Here is a 27,828-nt window from a genome sequence, read left to right on the forward strand (position 1 = left end):
TAACTTCACAGCCACAATTGCATCTCTGACCTGAATCCCCCATGCTGGCTGTGAAAGACAGTTTTTGTGTAGGTCCTGCAGTTTATGGCCTGTGACTTCATAATTATCTGGGTTACATTGTACAACTGGTGTTCTCTCTCACACAATCTCTTTATTCTTACATAGCAGGGCCCATGTGAGGATTCAGGGAATAAATGTGCATAAAGAACAGAGCATGGTCTCTGGCATTCGCCATGCACTCAGCTACATTAATTTCTTTTGTTTGTTTCATAATTCTCTTTCTTTAGTTTTATGCTCTTGCTATTCTGTGATATCATAGATCTCATATGCTATTTACATTTTAATGTGAAATTTCAAACAAGATGCACAAATTTAAAATGAAAAGCAGTTTTTACTATGGCACCTTTGGAAAAATAATGTTCTAAGCAATGGTATTGGCAAATATTTTGTGTAGCACACTGTTGTATCTTGCATTTCTTCATGGGTAAGAGGAAATGAATATATTGTTAACACACCTCTTTTTTTTAATTTTGTAAACTACCTATTTCTATCACCCCAGCTCTACTACTGCCTACAGCATAGGCTACTTGTCTATTGCCTCCTCTTCATCACCTTCAGCCTTTTCAAAGAAAGCTTGGCAGAATAAACAAAACAAAAGCAGCAACAACAAAAACCTATTTATAGAAATAAAAACATGTCCACAGGACCCCAATTGCACAGAGTAAGGTAATAAATTCTGGGAAGCCATCTGCCACAGAAACATTCTTCCCCCTGTGTAAAGATCCAATAAGAGGATTGAGAAGTGCCTAATAATTCCCCTCCAGGTACCATAACCTGATGGAAAACGGTCAGGCTGCCTGCAGCAGGTATTGCTGCCCTCATGGCAATTACAGCAAGAGGTCACACCAAGTGCTGCAATCTGCAGCAATTCCATGATAAGTCATCAGTCATCTGCCAGTTTTACTACAGGTTCCTCAGGAGTTAACTCAAAAATACTGAATAATTTGGAGAAGAAGCTGAGAAAATTAAGAAAACAAAACTAGCCACAATTGTGAAAAGCTCAGGACTTGCTCTGCCTTCATTACTGGGGCCAAAGATGATTACACTGGCCAATGCCTTGGTGGCCCCTGGGAATACACTGCCCTAAAGAGTGTCAGAGTGTCAGCTTTTTCAAGAGAGGAAAATTACTCAGAGATGAAAGGTGAAAATAAGTGCATGCCTTCCTGTATTTTTTTTTGTCTGTGTGTAAGTACTGGAGATTGAACCCAGGGCTTTGTGCCTGAAAAGCAAGCTCTAACAAGAATAAGAGCACAGATAAATTAAAAGATTTGCCCAACTTCAGGGCATCCAGATTTCACTCAAATAAATGCTAAATTGGAATTGTAGCCAAGCTATGTTTTCCCACACTGTTAACATTGTTTCTAATTGCATAGGAACCAGCTCTGTTTCTTTTCTCACTTAACTGCATCTGAATTCACAGGTGTCTCATTTGGGTTTCTAGATAACCAGTGTGAGTTGGAGGGCAGAGAATAGGCAGTGTTCACAGGAAGATGCACACAGCTGGATGCATGCTACTTGCTCACTCTCTCAGAGATCTCTGGGCTTTACACCTGAGGTTTTGCACATGACCCTGGAATTTACAAAAGCATTTATTTTAGCTTTGATTCCTTAGTGAACAATTCCAGTTATCTACATGCAGGCTTTCTGGCTACCAGGGTGTAGAAAATGCAGAATCTTTTCTCTAGAGCCATCTAGGTGTGCTCTGACTCCCTTCTCCATGTTTCTTGCAATTTTCCAGAAGCCTGAGCTGGTGTGCAATTTCCCAAAAAGTGCATCCATAATTTAAAACATCACACTCAAAAACCTAATGGTGAAACAGTTTCTAACGAAGTACATACATACTCTACAGTGGCTCTGCGAATAAGCAACTCAAAAATAAATTGAAAATAAGTTTGTATTGATCAATCTGAGATGTTCATTAAATGTCAGAAATACTGAGGCAAAGAAAGTACATTTAAAACCAAACCCTTGCTAGATGGGCCACAATCATCCCTTGGGCATGTAGTAAAAGAAGGACCTACAATGGTAAATATGTATCTTCTGAAGCACAAAGGCTCCATCACGGTCAACCTCCTATTCCCCACTCAGTTCATTCTCAAGAACTTAACCATCAGAAGAATTTGTCTCCCAAGTCTCCAAGGGAAGAAAGAACCTTAAATTTGACAATTACCAGCCTACAGCAAATACAGCTGGCCTACTCTCACTTACACTAATCAAGCCTTTGTACTTCACTGACTCTGAGACCCTATACTCCCTGCTTAGTTACTTCTTTTAGTTACCTTTAAAAATCACTAACTCTGACGGTCACTCAGTTTAGCAAAATAATATTAGTCTCCTACTAGCCTTGCTGTAGCCAGCACCTCTGACACAGGTGCTACAATGATAATACTTACCTAGGTTATTTTTCAGGCATGAGAAGGCTGTTTTTTTAATTTTGTTTTATTTTTTGTTTGTTTTTTAAAAAGGACTCTTCCCATGGGCCTGTTCAGATATGCAATGGGTGTCCTATTGATGACAAAAGACCAAACCTCCACCCTCATATCATGCTAATGCTTACATTTTCTGAACACACAACCCAGGAAGAGCCATGAAGATTGATTACACCTATAAAAACCACTGATTACCTCACCTCCAATTATGCCCTAACCTTAAATACCCTGTTTCCGTATCCCATAAATGTGCCCAAACCCCATTCCCAGGAGGTCAATATGAGACTTAGGCTTCCTGTCTTCATGCTTGACCAACTTGTGGATAAACTCTTGCTCCTTTAGAAAACTCATTTCAGTGATTGGCATGCTGTTTTGTGGGCAAAAGGAGCCTGGTTTCGGAACACATCATGAGAGGTCACCAGTAGCTTCCTGAAGTTTTGTGTGTACCATCCTCAGCAACAACTTTCAGTGCCTTTTGGCATTTGATATGCACTTCTGTAGCTCTTTCTACATAAACAAAAATCTACAAATATTGTGTGTTACTCTGTTTTTTCATGTGCACAGTCTCCTGGACAAGTTAAAAAGGAAGAGGCCAGAGAGGCACCATGACATTTTGAAGATCTGTGTTGATCTGGTGCTTTCAGGTCTTAGTTGTTGAAAGTTCTTTACTGACAAATTCTAAAACAGTTCTGCTCACCTTTCACATTAAAAATAAAACTAGAATTGCGTAGAAAGCCTATAGACAATCTAAATATATACAGTATCTAATTTATGCATTAATAAGGTATGCCACCAAGCTGATTTTATCATGTAAAATCCTCACATTTATGAGGTGTTGTTCAAAGATCTGATCAGGGTCAATGAAAGCATCTGTGTGCATCTTCCAGAGGTCCCCTGAATTACTTCAATACATAAGATTTCAGATTGCCACATAGGAAGTCAGAAGAGTAGTATGTCCCTTTGATATTCTCATAACAATTGGGAGTCTGCCCAGCAAGCAGGAGGCCAGAAACCCCAAATCTGAGAGCTTTTTGTTACTATTCTTAAGGAAGTTAGTCACTGTTTTTTTTTTTTTTTCAAAAATTAAATGTAGTATACATCCATGGCAGGAAATTCAAGGGTGAGGCCCTCAGAAATAATTCCATGAGAACTAAATACTCTATTAATTGGTATGGTCTGCCAAATAATTCTGGGAAAGAAATCCCATTGATGGAAAGATATTTTCTCTAAGGATACTATGATAGGTTAATTCACTGCAATTTGTAAATGTGCTGTGAGGGTCTTGGGAGAGAAGAGGCACAAGTAAATTCCCTATCATAGGATATATATTGTTATAATACACATGAGGTCCAAGAGGAGGTCTAATAGAGGAGGTCCAAGCTTCACAAATGGTGAATTCCACTCATAACGGACATTCCAAGAGGGGGCATGTGTCCCCGTAGTGTGACATTTGACCTTATTTCCATGGAAATAAGGAAATAAGGAGTCAAACTTCAAGGACTATGGGGAAGAGAGGTGAGGGAGTCTCAGGAACAGTCTTATAGTCAACCCTTACTCAGGAAGGTCTCCACTAACATTCAGCAAAATGAGTTATTCCATTACTCTGGAGCAATTTCTATGGTACAAATTAGACCTGCTGTTTAGAAATCCCATGTGCTTTGATTTAAAAAGGATCCATGCACTGTAGTGATCCCAACTGCCTCATGAAAGGTCGCTAATTCAACCTCAGCCTTTGGCAAAGAATGAAGGCCCCCTTTGTTGGTAGACCTTTCACTAGGATCCCTGAATGTGGAAAATGGAAATCTCTCATTCCCCAGAAGAGGCAATGCAGTTGTTTGTGCATGGATGAGAAGCCATGGAAAATATGGTAAGTCATGGCCAAAATACACCTTAATAGGGACAAGCATTTCATTCACAAACAGTTTAAGTAAACAAAGACATTTGGTTATATAAAGAGCACACACTAATATTCTCAATGTACTGCAGTGTATCATGAATAATATAAGAAGCTAAAAAAATAAGAATAGTTATTGTTCAGAACAAAAGAAATAGAATTTGCTACCCAACTAGGTTAGAATTTGGTTGGTCCCAGGAAGGCCTCCCAACACCATTTTGGAAGGTACCAAGTGAGCATTAGGTACTACTTACTCTCAAATGATTGGAAATTTTTCATGAAAAAATTGTGGTCACCATGATATACTAACCACACAGATCATATACACAAAAATAATTTTGAAATAAGCTACTCTAGTTTTCATTCCTCACCTTTAGTTATTGCTGTTTGCAGGGATCATTATACTTTTAAGTCCCAGAGAATCCAGGGAGAGTAAGAACATTTCAGAAAAGAGGAGTGTAGGATGTGATGAGTTTGGGTTGCTCAGGAGGAAGAACTAGTTAACACATGGTGGGACAGTTATCCACACTCCTTGCTCAGGGACAAAGGCCCAGAGGATAAGAAAAGACAGAGGAATATGTGAAAAGTACAGGCAGGCTTTTGCTTTGTTTTCCTGTGGACTTTAGGGATATGATCTTGTAGGGGCAAAGTGGTCATTAGCCATTACCACCCTTTTTCAAATACTAGTATTCATTTACTTTATATGGCATTAAAACTGGTAAACCTATCATTTAAAAATATTGAAAATGAAAAAAAAATGCCTTAAATACACCTAACCTACCAAATACCACAATATGCTATAGAGTACAGGTTGTTCAACCTTAATATTAGATCATGTGGCCCAAGAAATGTTCAAATACAAAATTCAAACTACAAATTTTACAGAATGCATATCACTATCACACCATGGTAAACATGAAACATCAGATGTTGGACCATGCCAAGTCAGAGACAGTCTGAAGTTCCTGGTTTTACACTCCCTGGCAATGTAAAGCTTTTATTTTTCATGCCCTTTGTGATTTCATAGGGCAAAGTGATTAGTTGTTGCAGCTGAGCTGATAGGTCAGTTCTGAGCCAAACCTGCCAGGACAAAACCCATCAATACTTTTTTCCACTGGTTCAGAGTAAGCCAGAATTCCCATCAAAAGGTCATCAAAAGGAGGCAAAAAAGTAAACTGAGCCTAACAGAATCTAAACAGAAGATCAACATGACAGAGGCAAAGTAAACATAATCCAGGCCCTGACTTTCTGCTCAGGCCACAAATGAGACTCACAGACTTCTAGGAGGCCACACCATCAGCAAGAAGCCAATTGACATGGGACACATTCAGCACAGGATGAAGACTGCTCCCTGGAAACACTTAGAAAGTCCACCACAGACTTCAGGAGAAGATGTAACAAGTCTTAAGGGTTAAGGCCAGGCAAAATCCCTCAGCACTAGGAAGAGCCAAGGACCAGCATGAGGAGTTGACATACACCATGATGTCTCCTCCTATTATGCAGTTCCCCAAGGGCAGGAGACTGTCCTGGGCATCCAAATATCATATTGGAAGGAAGGAGCAACACTAATAAATCTAAGCATTCCTGGAAATTGTTCAACCATCCAAAACAGGCAACTGAGTCCAGCAGAGCCCTGATTCTGAGGGTAATTCTATAATTCGATGTAGTTGGAGTCAAAGTCACAACTCTCTGAAGGCTGCTGACTACAACAAACCTGGCCGATTTATTCTGTTTGTCTCATCTGGTAACTTCAACTCTATGGAGAATATGGAAGCTCTTAACTAGGAGGAGCAGGAAAGAACTAGAACAGATGAAGGTTTACCTTCCATATAATGACTCCAGGGCAGATTCTGTCCAAACCTTGTTGTTTCAAGGTGCTTCCCCATACTACCATTTTGAAGTCTGTAAAAGCTGACTAAATAAATCTATGTAGCTGCCAAGATAGGATTATGTGCTAGCACATGGACATATTGAAAATACAAAATTTTATCTTTGGCCTGTCCACAGCACTACAGACCCATAGTGCATCTTGCAGGGTTTAAAATTTTTTTTTCTCTCAGGACAAAAAATAATGGTAGCTTAAAGACAGAAAATTTCTTGGCCCTCATAGGTCTAAAATTTTTAGAAAAAATAAATCAAATTAAATATATGATGTGCAAAGGCAAAATCATCCCTGTATTTCATTCACCTTTATAAAAATCTAGTTTGTAAGTCCCTTTGCTGTGATTTGAATTGACCTACATGATGGAACATAGACAAATTCCATTAGGCATATGCCTGTGCATAATGATGAAAATACAAAAACAGAACATAGCAAAAAAAAAAAAAAGAAAAGAAAAGAAACAAACCTAGGTTCTATGGAAAAAATATGAGGTAAGATTCACATTGAAATATTTAATAATATTTTGATTTGTATCAGAGATTGACATATTTTCATATATTTTAAATTATCATTTACTCTTTCAAGTTTTAAAAAAAAACATTTCTTGAATTAAAAACCAATAAATTTTATATCATATGCTATTTGGAAAATTTCAGAATTCAAATAGTCAATCCTCATGTTGAAAGAATCTTTTTAGGATCTTATGGACAAATTTAAATATTTTCCCTTATCTAATCATTTTATTTTCTTCTTTATCTTCCTGATGCCCATAACATATATGTGTATACTATGGACTCTATTGAAGTGAGAAATAAGTATCTTATTGTTAACAAGAGTTTCTAAAATGCTCAGCAATGACTAGTACTGGAAGTATTAGGCAAATATTTTCCTGGCTCCACCAACAGATGAGGAAAAAATGTTAAAATACAAAATTCAAAGTACAGTTTCCACAGAATGCATATCACAGATTAGCTCATACTAACTCACAATGGGGTAGAGGGAGAACAGAAGTACTTCAGATTAGATAAAGGGGAATGAAGGCAGATAAGTGCAGTTCATGTTCTATGGAAACATATTCAATGGCATTGGTAAAGCTTAGAATTACAAGGAAAAAAGAAACAATCAAATCAGTTTCATTTGTCTCCATGTACTTTTTTAATGCAAAAAAAATGATTCTTCATTCTCACTGCCAATTTTGATACAGTTGCAATCAAAGCAGTTTATAATTTCCACTGTCTCCAATGGGATCACTCATGTAGGTGGACACTTTCATCTTTAGAGCTCACAAATTCAGCATCCGAGTTATGAACAAAGCAATCCTTTCCTGGAAAGGAGCATTCATGCAAGCACTTGGGGAAGTTGCAAAAAAAACTGATATGATTTTCCAGTCAATTTCAACCACCTCTGCCAAGACCATTGCTCTGGTCTCGAGGTCTGCACCTATAGCCCCCAGTACTGACAAATGAGAAGGTGCCAATGAGGCTGGAAGAAAGAAGCATCTGAATGCTATGAGTCAGCTTTATCTATGGTCCCTAGACTCCATGAACAAGCAAAATGTGGAGTGAAAGCTCACATGAAGATAGTTTTTTGGGTGTTGTTTTATTTATTTATTTTTTATCTTTTAACATTTAACTGGATAAATGTAGAGTATAGAGTTTCTTAAGAAAGTTTTTGAAAAGAAAAAGTGAAAATTAACAATATAGCATGTTCTTATTTAGAAGGCATATTCAGCAATCTGCTTTTATATGAGACATACTAACTCTCAATTTTAGAAAATACAAATTTAAATTTGATGGCAACAAAGTAAACAGTCAAATCTAATTTTGTTAGAAATTTCACCTGTATCAATTGCACAGAAGATGGAAGAAGACCCTCATCATTATACAAAACACATGTATGTGAGAGGGGGGGAAGAGAAATGTGTCAAATTTGATTGGGTAGAGAGAGGTGATGGGAGGGAAGGGGAGAGGAAGGGGGGATAGGAAGGGCAGCAGAATAAAACAGACACTAGTGTTGCTGTATGTATATACATGGCCGTATAACCAATGTGATTCTGCAACCTGTACAGTTGGAAAAATGAGAAATTATACCCCATTTGATTCAAATATATGATATGTCAAGACCATTGTATTGTCATGAGCAACTAATAAAAAATTAATAAATAATTTTAAAAATTGCAAGAATATGATTATTGTTGGACCATGTCCATCCAAATACATCTCAGTAACAATGCCTTAGATAAGAATTTCTGTTCAAAAGCTAAAATTGAGAGTTCTTCTTTTATGGAGAATTCAAATAAGTGAACTTATAACCCGTAATTAAAGAGGAAAATATTTTGGAGCAAAAAGATGGCCATATTCAAGGCTTTAAAATTGAACTGATATTTAATTGTAAATTAAACATATCCTGAAAGTAAACAACAATAAACTGTCTCTTAAAAAAAGAATTTTACCTGTATCAAATGACATGAATTTTCTTAATTGGGAATAAGTTTTACTTTTTAAAATCTATCAATTTTGGGGCTGGGGTTGTGGCTCAGTGGTACAGTGCTTGCCCCACATGTGTGATACACTGGGTTCAATCCTCAGCACCACATAAAAATAAATAAACAAAATGAAAGTATTTTAAAAATCTATCAATTTAAAAATAATTAGTGGAGACATTATGAGATGTTAACTTTTAAACAGTTTATGTTTCTTGAAATAAAAATGTGAGGCATATCATGTCAGGGTCACTCTATTAAATGTATACCTGGAACTTACCCTCAGGCTTTAAATGGGAATTCCAGAAGAATTACCACAAGCAGAGCTTTTAAAAATAAACTCCTAAAATGCATTATATATATACAATGGAATATTACTCAGCCATAAAGAGAAATGAAATTATGGCATTAGCCAGTATATTGATGGAACTAGAGACTATCATGCTAAGTGAAATAAGACAATCTCTGCAAAAAAAAGGTCAAATATTCTCTCTGATATGTGTATGCTAACTCACATTGGTATAGGGGGAGAATAGAAGTACTTTGGATTAGATAAAGGGGAATGAAGGGAAGGGAGTGGGACTGGAAATAGAGAAGATGGTAGAATAAATCTGACATCACTTTACTATGTTCAAAGATAAATACAAGACCAATGTAATTCCACATTATGCACAACCAAAAAACATGGGAAGTTGCAATCTATTTTTATATGTCAAAATGTATTCTACTGGGCTGGGGATGTGGCTCAAGTGGTAGTGCACTCGCCTGGCATGCGTGCAGCCCGGGTTCGATCCACAGCACCACGTACAAAATATTGTGTCCGCCAAGTACTAAAAAAAAACTAAATGTTAAAAAAAATTCTTTCTCTCTCTCCCTCTCTTTCTCACTCTTTCTTAAAAAATAAAAAAATAAAAAATAAAAATAAAATATATTCTACTGTCATGTATAAATAAGAAATAAATGAACTCTAAGAGCATTTAATTCTATGTTGACTGATAATACAAATCCATTCTTATCGCTACAATAAGTTTCTCTTATAGTAAGAAACTCAAAAAAAACAATTACTGACTCAAATATGGCCAAAAGATCACTTGCCATGATGCTCAGACCCTTTGGAACTGCCTCTCTGTCTTTGGTCACTGGAAACACCTGAACCTGCCCAGACTTCTCTACTGAGCCTTCCCAGTAGAGTTCATAAGACACCTTTCCTTTATTTGTCACAAAAGTGTTGCTAAGAAATACTTTATTACTTTTCATAAGTCAATAGAAAACAACAGAAATATAGAAATAAATAAAATGCATGAGTATAAAAGGAAAAATCATACACATAAAACAGATAACACATAAATAATCCTTCAGAAGAAGTACTGATGCATTAAGCTTTGAAAATCACATTTCAGGAATGAGCATGAAGTTTGGTAGCAATATCAAGGAATATTTACTGAAACACATATTACATGCAATCAGAGTTGCAACCATAAACACTAAACCTAATCAGCTGAATGTTAGTCTCTTAACATTAACTTAAATATGCAGTGAAAGTAATCTAAATATACATGGTGAATTTAGTACTACCATTAGTAATTTTGGAATGACTCCTTATCATATTCTGAGCTATTAACTTTATAAAATTATATATAATGGAAATAAGTAGATTTGAAACTAGAAGACTTTTTCCTCTATATGTTTATAACTTCCAAAGTACTACTACAGGGAAGCCTGAATCATAACAGGTTTGTGTCTCTGCAGATCAGAAACACAATATGCAAGCCCATTGGGCTTCTTTAAAATAATTGAATTGACCCTTCAGTAAATGAATGGAAAAAAACGTGACATATATACACAATGGAATATTACTCAACAACAAGAGAATAAAATCATAGCATTTGCAAGTAAATGAATGGTGTTGGAGAAGATAATTCTAAGTGTAGTTAGCTAATCCCCCCAAAACAAATGCCAAATATTTTCTCTGAAATAAGGAGGCTGATTTATAGTGAGGTAGGAAGGGGGAGCATGGGAGGAATAGACAAACCCTAGATAGGACAGTGGGGTAGGAGGAGAAGGGAGGGAGCAAGAGGTTAGCAAGGATGGTGGAATGAGATGGACATCATTATCCAAAGTACATGTATGAAGACACAAACTAGTGTGAACATACTTTATATACAACCTGAGAATGAAAAAATTGTGCTGTGTATGTGCAATAAGAATTGTAATGCTTTCTGCTATCACTTATTTAAATTAAAATTTTAAAAATTTAAAAAATAAAATAAAAAATTGAGTGTTTACTTAGTTATTATAATCTTTGCAAACCATTTTCTGGGTTTATATCAACTCTTTCCTATCAATGTATCTGATAACTAGGCACCGTGCTTGATTTTAAAGAGATAAAGAAACTCAAGCTACACTTAAAAACCCAGATCTTTGAAATATTACATAAAGGGAGCAAATACTCAACTGCAGGGTACATCACCAATACTTACAAGGATGTACTTAGAAGGGGCAGAGCTCATTTTAAATTGCACTTCCTGAATAAATTAGCTCACCTTTCACAGAAAAATCAGTCTACTTCTTTAGAATTTTATAGAGAAAATTATTTTATCTTGTACTTATTTAATCCTCTGAACTACTGTTTTTGCAACAGAAAAAGTAATTTACTCAATGACACTGGAGTCCTAAGATTGAAAGATACAGCTCCAAAAAGCAAGTCCACAGCTTCTTTTATACTACCTGGGAAGGAAATCCCTACTATCAGGACAGCCTTCCCCTGCCTTTCTCTCATATGATGTCCCACGACGGTGCTCATTGCCCATCAGGCAGCCCTGAACTCTTTCTATCACAGAGATACTGTGTGGTGGCCTGCTGACTAATCCCAGTGGCTCTGACATTGGCTCTTTTAGTTATTGATATATTTCAGTTTTTCCTGATCAGCTTACTGGAATAGTAACCTTTTCATAGTCTATTGTCATACTAAAAAGATTTGGTATAACTGGAAATAATGAATAGCTCCAATAATTCCATTCTGACTTAATTTCCTTTATGAGTATTTACTGGGCAACCAATAAGAAAGAAATTTATCCAAAGAAAATTTTTAAAAATTAAAATAAAAAGAAAGATAACATGAAAAGTTCAATTTCTTCAATTTCATTAAAATGAAAATAATTAATTTTTGAGCTACAGGAACAGAAATAAAGATGCAAGCTCTCTCTGAGGAAGGACCAGAGAAAACAGCTGACTCATCATCTCTCTGATTTAGATGTGCAAAGCCAAGGCCATGGCTACTGGACATCTCTGAAGAGCTGCTGAAGGACACCCAGAGCAAGGAAGAGGCCAGAAGAGCATCACAGATGTCTTCAGAGAAAAGCAACATATGAAGGTTAACGCACTGGGATAAGCTCTCCTTTCTCTTCTTTCTTCCTTCTCTCCTTTCTTTTTTAGTTAAGAGTTTAGAATTTGCACAATCTTGGTCATAAGTATATTAGTCTATGTCTGACAACAGACTAATAAGGAAAACAAAAGTCCTAATTTTCAGTCTTTGTCATTATCCTATTATTACTATTCCCATCATGGCCAAGTCAAAGCCTTCAGTGTGATGTAACTGGAAGGCATGCAATCACTCACCATTGAACACTTCCATCTCACAGACACAGATGACACATAAACAGCCTGAATTGCAGGGATCATAGCAAGACACCACAAAAAAGCAAAAGAGGTGAGTTTTGATAATTGATTACCATTATTTTTAATATGATTGGCTTAGTTTCACATATCCATAATTTAATTTTAATTTTTAATTTTTTATTTTTCCACAGATTCTATCAAGAATACTTTTATTATACAGGTATCAAATGCACACTTTGCTTTGATGAATATTTACATGCAGGGAGTTCAATTCTAAACCTCCATTTCATCCATATCAAATATAACACACATTCACCTTACAGTGAATGAGCTTCAAAGGAACAAGATGTGAAGTTACTGCTTTCTGAACAGAGAGCCCCGATTAAACAGAATCTTCCAAACTAAGAACAAATCTCTGTATCCTCTTAATTATTCATATCCTGTGGACAGATTAATAAAACTGAAATATATGTTATGAAATATCTCACCACCTTTAAAAGTTAATATTAAAATCGAATCTTATTTCTCAAAAATTTGTAAGAAGTGCTCCAGTATTTACAAATCCCATTAAACTATGCATACATAAAGTCTGTACACTCAGCACACTGTTTCTCAAAATACAGAGCCTCCACAGGGGCTTGATGGGTGACAGGCAGCAGCAGACACTTAGTGCCCACCCTTTTCAAGTTTACTTGAAAAATCAAGATCTGAAATAAATATGCAAACAAAACTTTCAGTTCCTTATAGAAACGTCTCATTCCAAAGAGTCACCCATTTAAAGAGTTAACTTTCAAAGTTAAAAAAAAAAAGAGAGACAAAAGAAAAATGAAATTTCAGCAGGAATTGTTTCTACAAGTTTCCTACACTAGACGACCCCTCTGTGCACTGGGTTTGCATCAACGTATCACCTGTTCACTGGCAGGAGAGCACATGGTACCTTTGCCTCCTCTTGGAGTTCATCATCACCGAAGTAGGTAGATAGTCTGAATATCATCAATCTGAACTTTCAACAGCTTGGCACATGACTTCTTGTCTGCCCCGGGGAACTTATGGGAAGGTTCTAAAACTCTGTAGCACCACATTCAGAGGAAGGAGAGATGGGGTTCCAAAAAATAAATGCTGAACAAGTAAAAACAAAACAAAAACCAGTACTTGTCACCTTGGGATCATGTGTTCAAGGACAGACACTGCAGTGCTAGAGAAGCTGCAGGGATCCTGGAGGGCAGGTCAAGATCCTGCATGCCTCAAGTGACAGAGGACTTTGGAAACTCCTCCCCCAGCAAGAGTGCCTCCAGTCTGTCCCAGTGGAGACAGATTCCTCTGTCCTTTCCCTTCCCACCCTGTGCTTACCCCCATTTTTCTTCCTGTGCTTCTCCATTTTCTCCAGGGTCTTGTTAGAATCTGCTGGACTCTGGTCTCTGGGGTTCATATAGGATTTGTCTATGACAATTGGGGCTTCTTTGATGTAGTTCTGCACCCCAGACACAGGGGTACAGATGACCTGGCTGCCAAACCCATGGGTAATCAGGCAAAAATGAGACAAGTGCTTGTGTTGTAGGATTCTAAGACCAGGGAGGGCCTGTTGTTGCCATTGGGTGTTCGATCTTAATTGAGGGGGTCAGTGAATTCTTTACACACTTGCTGAGACAACCACAGCATTATTCTTCCTTGCTACCATCTTGGTTTACTCTCCTAGGTGAGGCCTGGTTAAATATTTGACCACTGGCTTACTAGGAAACTCCAGTTCACAGCCATATGCAAAGTACCAAGCTAAGTGAACAGCTTTTTCTTCCACAAAGGATGTCAGGAGGGTCAAAAGAGCAGCTTTTCGTCTTCCAGCTGGAAGATCTAACCCAGTCTTGTCCAACTTTTCCCACAACAATCAGCCATTTTTGGACTTTGCTTTCCTGAGAACACCTCTCAGCAGCGAGGCATTTAAGCATTCAGAAGGTGACAATCGCCTCTGCACTTCAGCCACAGTCACTAATATTAGGACATGGAGATGAAGAGAGACAGTCTTCCCAGAACCAAGCAGAAGACTTCATGGGATTCATCAGGGCTACCACTAGATCCTTCTGACAGGGGAGACCCAGGGGGTTCTTAGCCATGGAAAATGGGACTTTTGCAGATTACAGACTGATCAGGCCCAAGCAGGTGTGGGTTGACGTTCTGCCCCTCTTCCATCTGGTGATCCATGTTGTGGAGCCCCAGGTACTTTGCCAGGCCTGCAGCGTCCAGGACATGCCATGGGGTAACAGTAGGTCTGAGCAGCTGTAAGCATCCCCGAGGGCGCGCACAGCACCTCCCTCTATCCTAGAGAGTTGGGGAAGCAGGCCAGACAGGCACCCTAGGTGCAAAGGCAGGGCAGCCCCCTCCTGGCTCTGGCGGCCAGACCAGGACTGTTGCTGGCTGCTGGTGGACACAGTCTGGTGCAGGGGGCTAATGGCTGCAGCATAGGCTTCACTCAGATGTGAGTAGGGATCCACCAACTGAGTGTAAGCCTACTGCTGGTAGGACAGTGGAAAGTAGGGTAGTGGCTGGTATTCAGGGACTCTAGTGTGGGACAGGATCCAGGTGGAGATGTAAAGATGCTGCCCTGCGGTTAGGTGGGAGATGCAGGAGTGGGGGCGGGGATGAGTCCTCAAAGCCCTGAGAGAAGATCTGGGCGCTGGGTTCCCAGGGTGTTCAGAAGCAACATCTCAGGACATCTGGTCCCAAGCCAGATAAATTCAAGCCTGTGCTCCACAGGTAAGTCAGCTTGCAGCAAACACCGTCCGAAACATGCTCGCTCATCAGCCGCAAATGTAGGAGTTATAATTTAATTTTAAATAATGACTATATTTTAACACTGATTTGTAAAACTCATGAAAAGTTAATGGTTGGCTCTTGCTAGCTGCTGAAAATTGGTACTAGCATATGACTCAATGGGGACATATTAGAAAGATTTTCTTTAAAATCAGGAAGACGACTCACTGATATCACTGCTTCTGTTATTATTGTACCAAAAGTCCTATCAGTAAACAGAAGAAAATTTAAAAATGAAGACCATATAAACTGGAAAGAAGGAAAAGCAACTGTTAGAACTTCCAGATGATGTGACTGCATAGATAGAAAATTAAAAAATAAAATGATCGCTTACTTATTAGCTCAATATTCAAAAACTAATGCTATATGGGAACACTAGCTATACTTACAAAACAAGAGAGAATATCAAATGGTAACAAAATATACTGGCTTCTAAGAGTGCATCCTACAAAATGATGCAAGTGTTTATGGGGATCATTATAAAAACTGTGTTGGGAAATGGGGGTGGGCTACCTAAATGCAGTCTGCAAGAACCACAAGCAGGAAGACTCCATATTTTTAAGGTATCCTCTTCCCTAACTTGAGTTCACTAGAAGCCCAATTGAAAGCCCAGGAGGTTGTTCATGAGACTTGAAGGAGTGCCCCACATGGCTCAGGGTTCTTAATCCAGGGGAATGAAGTGAAGGGGCTATGCAAACATGAGTAAAAGACAATTATATCTTTGTCTTCACTAACCTCTAACTAAACTCAACATTTACTTCAATGACAGAAGTAGACAGGCCACATAGGTTCAGCATGCCCTGTGCATTTGTTATCAATATAAATTACAGATTTTTTTGATGATAACTGCCTGGTTGGAAATGTTTGTGTCTCTCGTCTCTTCAAAGTAATAGTAGTTATTAAGTTCACCACCAGATTTTGTTCTTTTACATGCTAATTAATAGCCATGGATGCCTATCATATTAACATTTCTAGTATTCTCATTACTGCACTTTAATAATAGCTTTTCTCTGTAATCCCAGTTGCAAATGTTCTGCATCTTCTACCATTACTCTGAGAAGGTGCTCGTTGGATTCAGCAAACTGCAGAATTGATTTGTTCTTGGTGCAAACACACACACACCAAAAAAAAAAAAAAAAAGTTTAAGAAGCCCCAAAGTGGTTGGGGTGTTACTGGAACATTATATTACTGGGGTATTATGAGCATTTCAATGAATTCTCTTTGGGCTTTGCTACCCAGAGTGTTAACATGGCAATTTCTCCAATGCCACCAATTTAGCAGTCCAGTCAGAGTCATTCATATTTTATGCAAAGGGGATTCCCCATTGGTGGGAGGCAAGTGAGGATTAACCCATGAACTGCTTAACATAAGGGCCTGCTCCCTTTCCCAGTTGCAAATGTTCTTGCATCTACTAGCATTACTCTGAGAAGCAGGTGGGGGTGGGAATGAGTCCCAGCAGGCCTTCATTTATGAGTGTCCACTGACCATCATGGCCCGTGGCTCCCCCTGTAGTTACCTCTGCACACATTTTTTTCTCACCACTATGGTGTCTCCCTCCCCGCCCTCCCCCAAAAACAAACCTTAGCTTGCTGAGGACCAAGCAAGGATTTGAGAAGCAGAGCAATCAGGGAGCATGAACCAGTTGACTAATCTTGGGATGTTCCTCTGCCTCAGCCTTCTCAACTATACAGTGGAGATCACACAACCAAAAGTATTGCTGCTAGGATGAAAAGCATTTGTGTTATTTTCTTTATGGTGAAACAAGTTATCACATAATAAGACCCTACAAATAATCCTGTGATGACAGTTTTCTCAGGTAATGAGTATTTATAATTTCTGTAACCTCCACATCCAATTTGAAATACAAGAGTAGAAGAGAGGTATTCACAGTGCCAAACAACACATTCATTCATAACCCAAAGCTTATTAATAAAAAGAAATAGAAAAAAATGGGCACAGTAGTGCATGCCAGCAGCTCAGCAGGCTGAGGCAGGAGGATTATGGGTTCAATGTCAGCTTTAGCAACTTAGCAAGATCTTAACCCTCTTATCAAGAACCTGTCTCTAAATTTAAAAAAAAATTAAAAAGGGCTGGGGATGTGGTTCACTTAACCACAGTGCCCCTGCTTCAATTCATGGTATCAATAATAATAACAACAATAATAATAATATTTTAATATCTTTATCTATTTATTTATTTTTATGTGGTGCTGAGGATTAAACTCAGGGCCTCACATGTGCTAGGTGAGCACTCTACCACTGAGCCACAACCTCAGCGCCAATAATATTTTTAAAAAGAGAAAAGAAGTAACAACTTTTATAGTATAATCTTTTCTTAGGAAGAACAATCTGATACTTTTAAAAACATGATCATTTTCTTTATAAACCTTACTGGAAGGCCTTAACATCAGCTATTTTAATTCATTCCTGAGGTCACTGTGAAATTCTATGATCAAAACAAGATGCCCTGCTGCCTCTGACCCACTCAGACAACTGAAATTAAGCTTGCTAATGTGAATTTCCAGGGACACCAAATAAAACACAGACACATACTCTACATTTAAGCAAGCTTCAGGATGGCTCCACCACTCTCAGCTTCAAGCTCCCCAAATGGGAGAGCAAGGGAAAGTCAGGAGAGGCTGGCCAGAGAGAGGGAGCATGTTTGGAAGTGGGCTTTTATTGGGAGGACCATCATTCTTAGAAAGTCCATTCCAAAAAAAGGTCAGGAAGGGCAGGGTTACAAAGGACAAGTGAGTGTAATTCTATCCAAGAGGCTGCAGGATGACATTTCTATGTCTGAAGACACATCCTCAACTTCCGGGACCAGGGCAATATCCAGGTCACTACTAGATGTAGTGATGGTCAAAGCCTCTCTGCTAAGGAATGGAAAAAAAATCATTCAGAGTAACCTCCCACAGTGCCCACCTCTTGTGAGGACCTGGGACAGGAGCATCTCTCTACCTATGCACTGGGACAGTGCATTTCCTGCACTTCTGCATCTTTCAGCTAATTGACATACACACAAGGTGAAGTCTCAAATACCCTCAGAAATCTTCACTCCTTGCTGTTTTCAATATGAACTGTTCTTTCTTTTATACTATGATGCCTGAAGAAAAAGTTGGTAGGTTCAGATGTCATTTTGATTCTCTGACATCATTATAAAATATGCATTTTCCTTAACTGAATATTATTCTTATAAATAATCTGATAAATAATATGTCTATAAGAAAGAGATAAATCTTTTAATGCTTCAAAGCTACAAAAAGTATTCAAAGAAATTTTTAATAGGTGAGAGTTTAGAAAAATTGTGACAAACTATAACTTAGGAGAAAACAAGCTGAGGACAAATAGGAAGCTTATAAGAATGAACATAAGAGAAAAGAAAATACTGTAGTTAGGCCAAAGTAAATTTATTTTTCTGCAAAATAGTCACTCATATACATGAGAATGATTCTGCAAAGTTATCTCAACTTTTGAATGCATTTATTCCTTCATAGGTATGACATACTCAAGGTTGTATTTCTAAAAGAGGCTGAAAAATTGGGCTGGGGGCATTGGTCAGTGGTAGAGTGCTTATCCAGCATGAGTAATATGATGGGTTCCATCTCTAGAATCACAAAAGAAAAATTTTTATTTGTGATGTGTTTTATAGAAAAACTAAAGACATCACAAATGTACACAATTGACTCTGATTCAGATCAGATTGCTAGGGATATCCTCCTAGGCAGTCTGATGCAACAAATTCATATTTATGAAACACTTAAACCATATCAAAAAGCCACTTTAATCAATAGTCTGTTATTTGTCATGCCATAATAACAAACCCAGACTGAGATAATAAAATAATATTTCAGCTTCTAATTTTAAAACTTAAGAAACACTCATTCTTATGATTTGGATATGAGCTACCCCAAAAAAGCTCATATAAAATAAAGGAATGCTCACAAGTGAAATGATTAATTATGAGAGTCATAACCTAATTGGTAGATTAATCTATTTGAAAGACTAATGATTTTAATAGATTGCTGAGTGGTAACTATCAGCAGGTGGGGCACCACGGAAATAAAAAGGTCACTGGGGCAAGCCCTTGGGAATTATATTTTTGACCTGGCTCCTGTATGTCTGTCTGCTACCCCTGTAATGTGAGGTAAACAAATTTTCTCTGCCACACCCTTCTGCCATGGCAATGTCCTGCCTCACCTGAGGCCTAAAGCAATGAATGAATGAGTCTGACTCTGGAACTCTGAAACTTTGAGCCCAAAATAAACTTTTCCCTTTCTAAGTTGTTCTTTTCAGGTCTTTTGGTCACAGCAACACAAAGCTGACTAGTATACACACATACAAAATTACATATATTCATTTTTCCCCAGGTGAATTTAGAAATCTGGAACCTCTTACAGTTGGGTAAAATATAACTAACTCACTCCTCCCAAACTAAATGAAAAATATGACAGTTTTCTAGGCCCTTTACCTCTTTCTAAAACTATTTAATCTATTCTTCCCCTCAAATGAAAAACAACTTCACACTTATTTGGTTAACTACTTTGTCCATTACTTTCCAAATTCTATGCAAACACAATTGTATATAAGTGATGTCTTTTGGGGATGAATTATCTTCTAAGCTAGACTAAATATTATTCAAAAGAGAATATGTATTTCATTCCTCAACACATCATAATGGAACCTATCCTGGACTGTAAAAGAGAATGTATATAAACTCCCCTGGAGGTGGACTTTGACCCTAGTTGGTCCTTACACATTAACTGCTGGAATGTCAGGAGTTCCAATGCTTAAGAACCACAGACACACAGTGACTCTCCTCTGACTCTGGACTTGGGCCAATGTCTGGTTTCAAAGAACCTATAAATAACTGGGATAATTTCTCTGTTGATAAGAGTGATTTCTGGAACTTTTCTTTGGATCCAGGAACCCCTGTTCCTAGTGCCTAGTAACACATTAAAGCCTCTAAGAATTTGTGAACATCAGGGTCCACCTACTCACCCTTCCCAAGTTTGTATTCACTCTTCCCAGGTTGCACTCAGCCCTCATAGCTGGCCCTTAATCCATCATCATGAAGATTCCCATAGTGTCTTTGCTAGCTTATACCTAGTTATAAACTTTACCAAGTGTACTGGAGTACTAGACCATTTTTAACCCCCAAATATACACAATAGAAAGAATGCAGATACCCCTTGAAACTCACAGTGCATTCCAAGCTCAGAAACTTTGCATGCAGAATCCTTGAATGCCTAATTCCCCAACCTCACCTCATCCCCATCTACCTGTTTCCTCATTTGCTTCTAAACATGTCAGCAATGGTTCCAATTTTTCACTTTCAGCAACCACTCTACCTGGGTATATGTCTGTCACCATTTTGCATATCATGAGCTTCAACAGGTCTGCCATACTGCTTAATTGCATGACCCTCAAAGCCCAGCCCCCAAAAATATGAAAATAGGGAAGGGGAAGAGGGGTTATTTGGTATCTTTTCTGCTTTCTGTTAAAAAGAACATGGATATATCTTTGATAGAACAAAGAAAAGGCACACTTCCTAATTTATTTATTTTACACATACAAAGGGTTTATTTCTAGCTAGTAGCAGCATCCTAATTTAAGCTCTTTTGTTTTTACTTCTGCACTCCTTTTTCCTATTATAACAATATATTCATGAATTATTTCATAGGTTTGCTTTATGCAAATTACAGTATCCCACAGATGTGTCATGAATCACTATGTTACCTGTGAAATTATTCTTCACTGTTTGAAAATTCACTTGAAAATGTAAATCTAGTGGTAACATTTCAAGAACAATTTCCATTCAGTTTAGAGTTGCAATAAAGTTAATAAGTACCCATCAATGAAAACTATTATTAAGCTGCATTTTGTATAAATGAAAACAATAAGAATAGTGTTTTTAGATCACAGTATTTGTGAAAATCCTTACACAATTATTATAAAAAGATTGAATTATAAAATAAGAGTCTTCCAAATACTGAAATTTTAATAGCAGAGGACATTTATTTGGACAGGTACTTGCTACTAAAAAGAGTTTCATTTGTAATATCTGGTTTTAAATTTTAGAAAATCTGGGAGAACACACAAAACCTGCTTTTTAAAAAGGCTTCCTCTTTATGTACATACTTATTAATTCAGTTAAAAATGAAAACTCTGGTTTAAACCACTTTACAAAAAAAAATATTAAAACTTCTCTTGAACCAGCTGACATGGTAATGAGGTTGTTTTTCCAGCTGTGTGGTAAGAGCTATTGGGTCAAGCAACAGAAAGAATCAAGTCTGTTTCTTCATGGTTTTAAAATTGTAATAAATGTACAGAACATTTATGGAACTGAAACTGTTTTAAGACATGTTCCTAGTTCTTGCTGACTATTCTGCTTGGTGCCTTAAAAAGAAAATGATTTAGACTTGCCAGAAAGCCAGACTTGCATACCTGGAAGATATAAATACATTAATAGTACCACAATTACATTGATGTTTTTATATTAACCAAATTTAGTTCTTAAAGAAATAACATATTACAATATGGCAAAATAACAGTTGTTGTTTAACCATAGTTGTATAATTTTTAATTTCTTTAAGATTACTTGCTCAAAAAATTTACACATATAACCAACTTACAGAGACCTTCTTTATCACTTATTTAAGCCCTTTTATTAACTTCATCACATAGGCTCTTATCCAGAAACATATTTTCCTTCTATTAAATCCATACCTAGAACCTTTAATTTTTCTTTTCCATTTGTTAACCTTCTTTTTCTTTTCACATTTTGAAAAAATCCTTGTAAATTTCTGAATTTAGGCAGATTATTTCATAGACATCAACATTTTATTAGTTTTTTTATGACCTAGGAAAAACTTATAAGCTTAATTTTAAAGCCATCTTTACTTTAATCTGTTTACCCAATTTAAATTGAACGATTTGAATCATGTGAATCAAAGATATTTGGATACATTTTTTTTTAATTCTATGAGGCTCCTCATATATCTGCCAATTGTCATATCATTGCATGATATATGGCATACACACACAGACATACAACACATAACACAAGTCTGCACACATAACACAATAGTAAATATTAAAGGCCTTGTAGCTTTTCTCAGGTGAATTCTCCATTGTAATGTTTAAAAATACTCCAGAGTTGATCAAAAATAGAACTGATCAGAAGATTATTAACTTAGTTCTGTAGGATCAAAATCATGAGCTCAAAAAAAAAAATACAGAATCTAAGAAAAAGCATGAGTCCTAGAAAAAAATGACTGGCCAGTAATTAGTAAATACCATACAATTTACTTTTTGGTTTAATCTAGTTTGAGTTCAGGAAAAATACACCTTTACTTTTTTTTCTTCCTTGGGCCTCAGATCAGTCTCTTACTGAGCTCACAGACTTCTTCTATTTGCATTTCAACTTAAGTCCTGGCTGAGGTCTGGAAGAAGCAGAAAAAACAGGAATTCTGAGCAGAAGCTTCATGCCTAAGGCATTATAACTTTAAGTCATAATTTTCAGGTTTGGATGTTGAAAATTAGGATACAAGTTTAAGATACAATTCACAAAATTTTATTTTCCTATATCTTCCTACACTAGAAAAACTTGCTCACACAAAACTGAAAACAGGATCTTACTTGATAATATAAAAGTTACCATCAGAAGAAGTTCCTTCAGAATCATTAAGTCACTTACTTTGTTCTGAAATTCCTAAAGTAGTATTAAGTTACATTAAATCACCTGAAAAAATTCCAAAAGAAAACCACACACTACCATGTATATCCAAAATTAAGCTTTAAAAATTCCCAAGATTTTTGCTATTCAATGTCATTTCAATAAGCCAGACCAATGTCCCATTCCAACACTATTTTTCCCCTAAATCCTACACACTGAGGGGAACAGATATCATATCATAATTTACTATCCTTTCCCAAATTAATATACTGGTATTCCTAGTGAAATCTTCCCAGGCAACCCAGTTCAAAAATTAATGAAAAAATAAAACTAAATGATTGGGAGTTACTTGCCAACTTGGAAGCAAAGGTCTTTAATTTTCTATCCTAAGTATTTAAGTTCTCTGGCATAAATTTTCTCAAATCATAAAGTAAAAAATTACCTAAACCCAACTTTTAACTGCAAGATTGTGCAATGCTTCAAAAACCCATTCAGATACCAAATTGTTACAATAAAAATCATCTTTTAGATACACATTCAGCCAAGATCATTCCCAAGAAACAATCTATAATAACCTTTAAAACAGACAGAACAGATAAGAGAAAAATCTCCCTAGGTTTCTAACTCCCATTTAATTATGACTCCTACATCACTGGCACCATAGATTTCCCCACAAGGGGACCAGATGTTCTCACATAGGGGCAACCAGAAGAGTAAAATCAAGGGTCTCTGTGTGGTGACTTTACTGCATTCAGTGTCCCCTTCTTTATAAGTAGACAGAGATAAAGCAACCCTTACAGTGCAGGGAAGAAATGAGGGAGGTTCCCCGAAGCAAAAGGGGCTTCAGAAGCTCCTGGGAGTCCCTCAGTCCCTCCTTTTACTTACAGGATTAGCTACTTTGGTTAGGTCTGATCCCAGGCACGTTGGCATATCTCCTAAATTTCCAGTAGTCAGCTCTCAAAAAGTTAATCCTCAGATTATTGTTGTTTCAAGTGCTAGGCTTCCCCAAGAAAGCAGAGTGGGGGCTCCTCTAAAGTCCCCTCTGGGGTGCCAAAATTTGTAACTGAAAATTTGGTTCCCATCCCCAAAGCCAATTAATGCAAATTTAATAATGAGAACATGGTTTTGATAAAAAGTAAAAGCGAGATATCAAAATTCTTAGACCCCCAGCAGGCATATCCCTGTGCAGTGGGTGCATTGAAGCTAACTATGGGAAGAAAAGAAAACGTTGCTTCCCTAATCCTGTAAAAGTCAGGTGAACGTCGGAGGAAAAGACCACCAAGAGACTGTCTCATGCAACAGCAAAGGGGTTTATTGGGGGTCCAGCATGCTGGGGCTCAGAGCTCACTTCAGAGGAGCAAAGAACAAAGAGCCCGGGTAACAACTTGAGCAGAGCTAATATACATTTTTTGGAGGGGGCAGGGACTTTACATACATCATAACATCCTTTAGCAAATCATCACATACCTCGGGAAAATCAAATAACAACTCTAAAACATGATTAGCACATTCACTGGCAGAAACAGGTCGGGTGGGGGTAATTGGTCAGTACTAAGAAGGGGTATACATTCAAACTGATTGGTTTAAGCCCTGAGGTGTATACGTGCGGGACTGCACAGCTTCTGAGGAAAGGTGGTTGTTCTCATTGAGCAACTAGGTGGTCAGGGGAGATTTCGATACACATCTAATGGGCAGTTCCGGGAATTGTTTTACTGACACATGAATTTCAGGTTCCGAATGCAACTTAAAAACTTTTCAGGACAAACCTTATCCTTTCAGTCCCATTTAAGAAAGGGGAGTAAAGTCATCAAACTTCTTTAAGACACAGCTAAAAGGGGTGTAAAATGTGAGAACAGAAAAGCTGGTGGTTCTATTGACTTTTGGTCCCTTACAGGAGAAGCATACTAGGGACATTCTTAGGCTAAAATTTAGCTAAACTTACCTCCACACATCAAGGCAGATAGGAACTTGGGACTCTGCATCTGTCAAAAGTAAATAATGCCATCACACTTAACAGAGACACAGACAAAAAGACACACAAAGACAGAGATTCTCTTTTCAGATTGTCAAAAAAATGGAAGTGAGGTGCTGGCTTCAAGCCAACTGGGGCCTTTCCCTCAGACAAATGATTGGGGGAGCATCCCCCTCAGATTGGGTCTGATGACCCCAGATAGGGAGATTAGTTCTCTTGCCAGGGTATTGTGGTGGAGACGGACAGGACAATAGAAACAAACACACATAACACAAAATTCGCAGCGCTGCCACAGAATTCGCAGCGCGTCGTGGATTGCTACACAGAAACTAAAAGCAGAGGCAGACCGCGGATCCATCAGCTACAAAATACTTTACCAAATACTTCACAAAATACTTTACTACCGGCAATCCACTCAGAACCCAGAAAGGGGCTTGGGACCTCTCTCACAAACCCCGTCGGCTGCCCTTTGGTGCATCCACCTGGACCATTTGCCGACTATACAACACATAACCAGAACCTGCATGCAACCAGAGTACAGAAACTTACACATTGGCAAAGCCTTTACTTACCAGCTGGGTTTTCATCACCTCTCAATTGGGTGTCTGGGTAGGCTTACTAGGGGGATCCTGGATGAGCCCCCACATGTTATGCTCGAATTTGGGACCCCCAAAAGACCACCAGAGACCAAGATCCATGTAAGCAGCAAACAGGTGTTTATTGCAAGCTAGCTCGGTTCTCCATGCGCACACACTGCAACTTGTGATGCTGAGAGGCCCTGAGCCCAAGGTTTGCAGCAGTTTTATACATTCTTTGGAGAAGGCAGAGACCCCCACATACATCATAGCATCTCTTAGCAAATCATCTCACACCACGGGAAAATCAAATAACATCTCTAAAACATGATTAGCACATTCACTGGTGGGAACAATTTGGGTAGGAGTGATTGGGAGGGGGATTCATTTGAACTAATTGGTTTAAGCCAAGATGGGTGTTTGTGCTGAACTACATGGTTTCCCAACATGTTATCAACCACCATAAACTACTGGGAGGGTCATCTGGCATCCCAGGTATTTCCCTATCTCATGCTGATTGGTGGCTGCTAAGGGGTTTCTATGGATCTCCACCTAGCCTGACTGAGTCAGGGACACCTGGCACAGCAGTTATCTCCTGTTATTTGTAGATAAACAACTTAGAAGTGTGGGAATGTACCTAGGAGTATTCTGTGGGTTTTTCCAAAGACAAAGGCCATGTCCCTTCCTTGGACAGTCTTTGCTCCGAGGTAGAGGCTGTTTTTTTTGTTTTGTTTTGTTTTGTTTTGTTTTGTTTTTCACCATAGGTGAGCCTCCTTGGCTATATCAGGCCCCCTAGAAAGTGGATTATGGGCCAGGGATGGTGATGCAGGGCTGTAAATCCAGTAGCTCTGGGAGGCTGGGCCTCTAAAACTCTGCCTCAAAACTAAAAAAATAAAAATAAAAATTGCTGGGGATTTCTCTCAGTGGTTAAGCTATTATGCTCGAATTTGGAACCCCCCAAAGACCACAAGAGACCAAGATCAATGTAAGCAGCAAAGAGGTGTTTATTGTGAGCTAGCTCAGTCCTCCGAGTGCACACAGCAACTGGTGACACTGAGAGGCCCGGAGTCCAGGGTTTGCAGCAGTTTTATACACTCTTTGGGGAAGACAGGAACTTCACATATATCATAGAATATCCTAGAAAATCATCACATACTGAGGGAAAATGATAAAACAACTCTAAAATATGATTAGTACATTCACTGGTGGGAACAAGTTGGGTAGGGGTGATTGGTTACTACAAGAGGGGGATTCATTTGAACTGATTGGTTCAAGCCAAGAGGGATGTTTGTGTTGAACTATATGGTTTCCCAAAACCATAAAATACTGGGAGGGTTATCTGGTATCCCAGGTATTTTCCTGTCTCATGCTGATTAGTTGCTGCTAGGGGATTGCTATGGGACCCACCTAGACTGACTGAGTCAGAGACAGCAGATAACATCAGATATCTCCTGTTATTTGTAGATAAACAACTTAGCAGGGTGGGAATGTGCCTTGGAGGGCTCTGTGGGTCTTTCCAAGGACAGGGGTCACACCCCCTTGCTCGGACAGTCTTTGCTCTGAGGTAGAGGCTAGTTTTTCAAAGCACCCCTGTTTCAATCTTTAAACTCAAAGCCTTGTGACAAATTTGTTCATACCTTCACTCTCTGGTCAGTTTTCCTCTGAGGGCTGCCATTCCTCAAGCCAATTTTTTTTCCAAGAGCCTGAGGTCTCAAAAGGTGCATCTCATTCCTTGACAGTCAATTTCTTCCTGAATATGGATTCCTTTCTTTCCTGACTAAATCTCTGCTCCTCCCTCTCTCTGACATGTTCTGAAATTCTTTTTTGCAACTTCCTCAAGGACCCAGTAAACCTGAGTTAAGGTCCCCATTTAAGGATCTCCTCAGACTCCCTTCAATGACATTATGTTTTTTTTGATTGGGGTTTTCATTACTGTGGTGCAGGGGATCAAACCCAAGGCTTTATGCATGCCAGGTAAGTGATCTACCACTAAGCTACACCCCTAACCCATGGGGTCTTAATAAATTACAAAATTATCTTCCCTTGCTATGTACTGTTTCGACATTTCTTTTTGCTTCTGGTATCATTGCTCTGCTAGAGACATACTAGTTCTTATTCCTTCACAGCAAATAAGTTTATATCACTATGTTTGGCGGTTTAAAATATGACCTTGATGTTTCTTGGTGTGTTTTTCTTATTACTGTTGTTTTTTAAAAATTTTTTCCATTTATCTATTTCAGCATAACAAAAGTTTTATAATAAGAACACATTATCTTTCATCAGTTTCAGGAAGTTTTTCTAAGATTTTAATCTTACTAATTCTCTAAAATATATGAAATGAACTTTATGGACAAGGATAGATGTACATATTTCTTAAGTAATTGAGACTGCATAATATTTATAAATTGTTACATATAAACCATAAAAATCAAAC

At 38.0% G+C, this 27,828-nt stretch overlaps 1 pseudogene; it reads right to left on the bottom strand.

The window, feature by feature from the left end:
• Positions 1 to 583: 583 nt before the first annotated feature.
• Positions 584 to 25,466, bottom strand: LOC143388583 (transcription factor AP-2 gamma-like; annotated as a pseudogene).
• Positions 25,467 to 27,828: the final 2,362 nt, after the last annotated feature.

This window comes from Callospermophilus lateralis, unplaced genomic scaffold, assembly GCF_048772815.1.
Source record: "Callospermophilus lateralis isolate mCalLat2 unplaced genomic scaffold, mCalLat2.hap1 Scaffold_60, whole genome shotgun sequence".
In the NCBI taxonomy this organism is placed as follows: Eukaryota; Metazoa; Chordata; class Mammalia; order Rodentia; family Sciuridae; genus Callospermophilus; species Callospermophilus lateralis.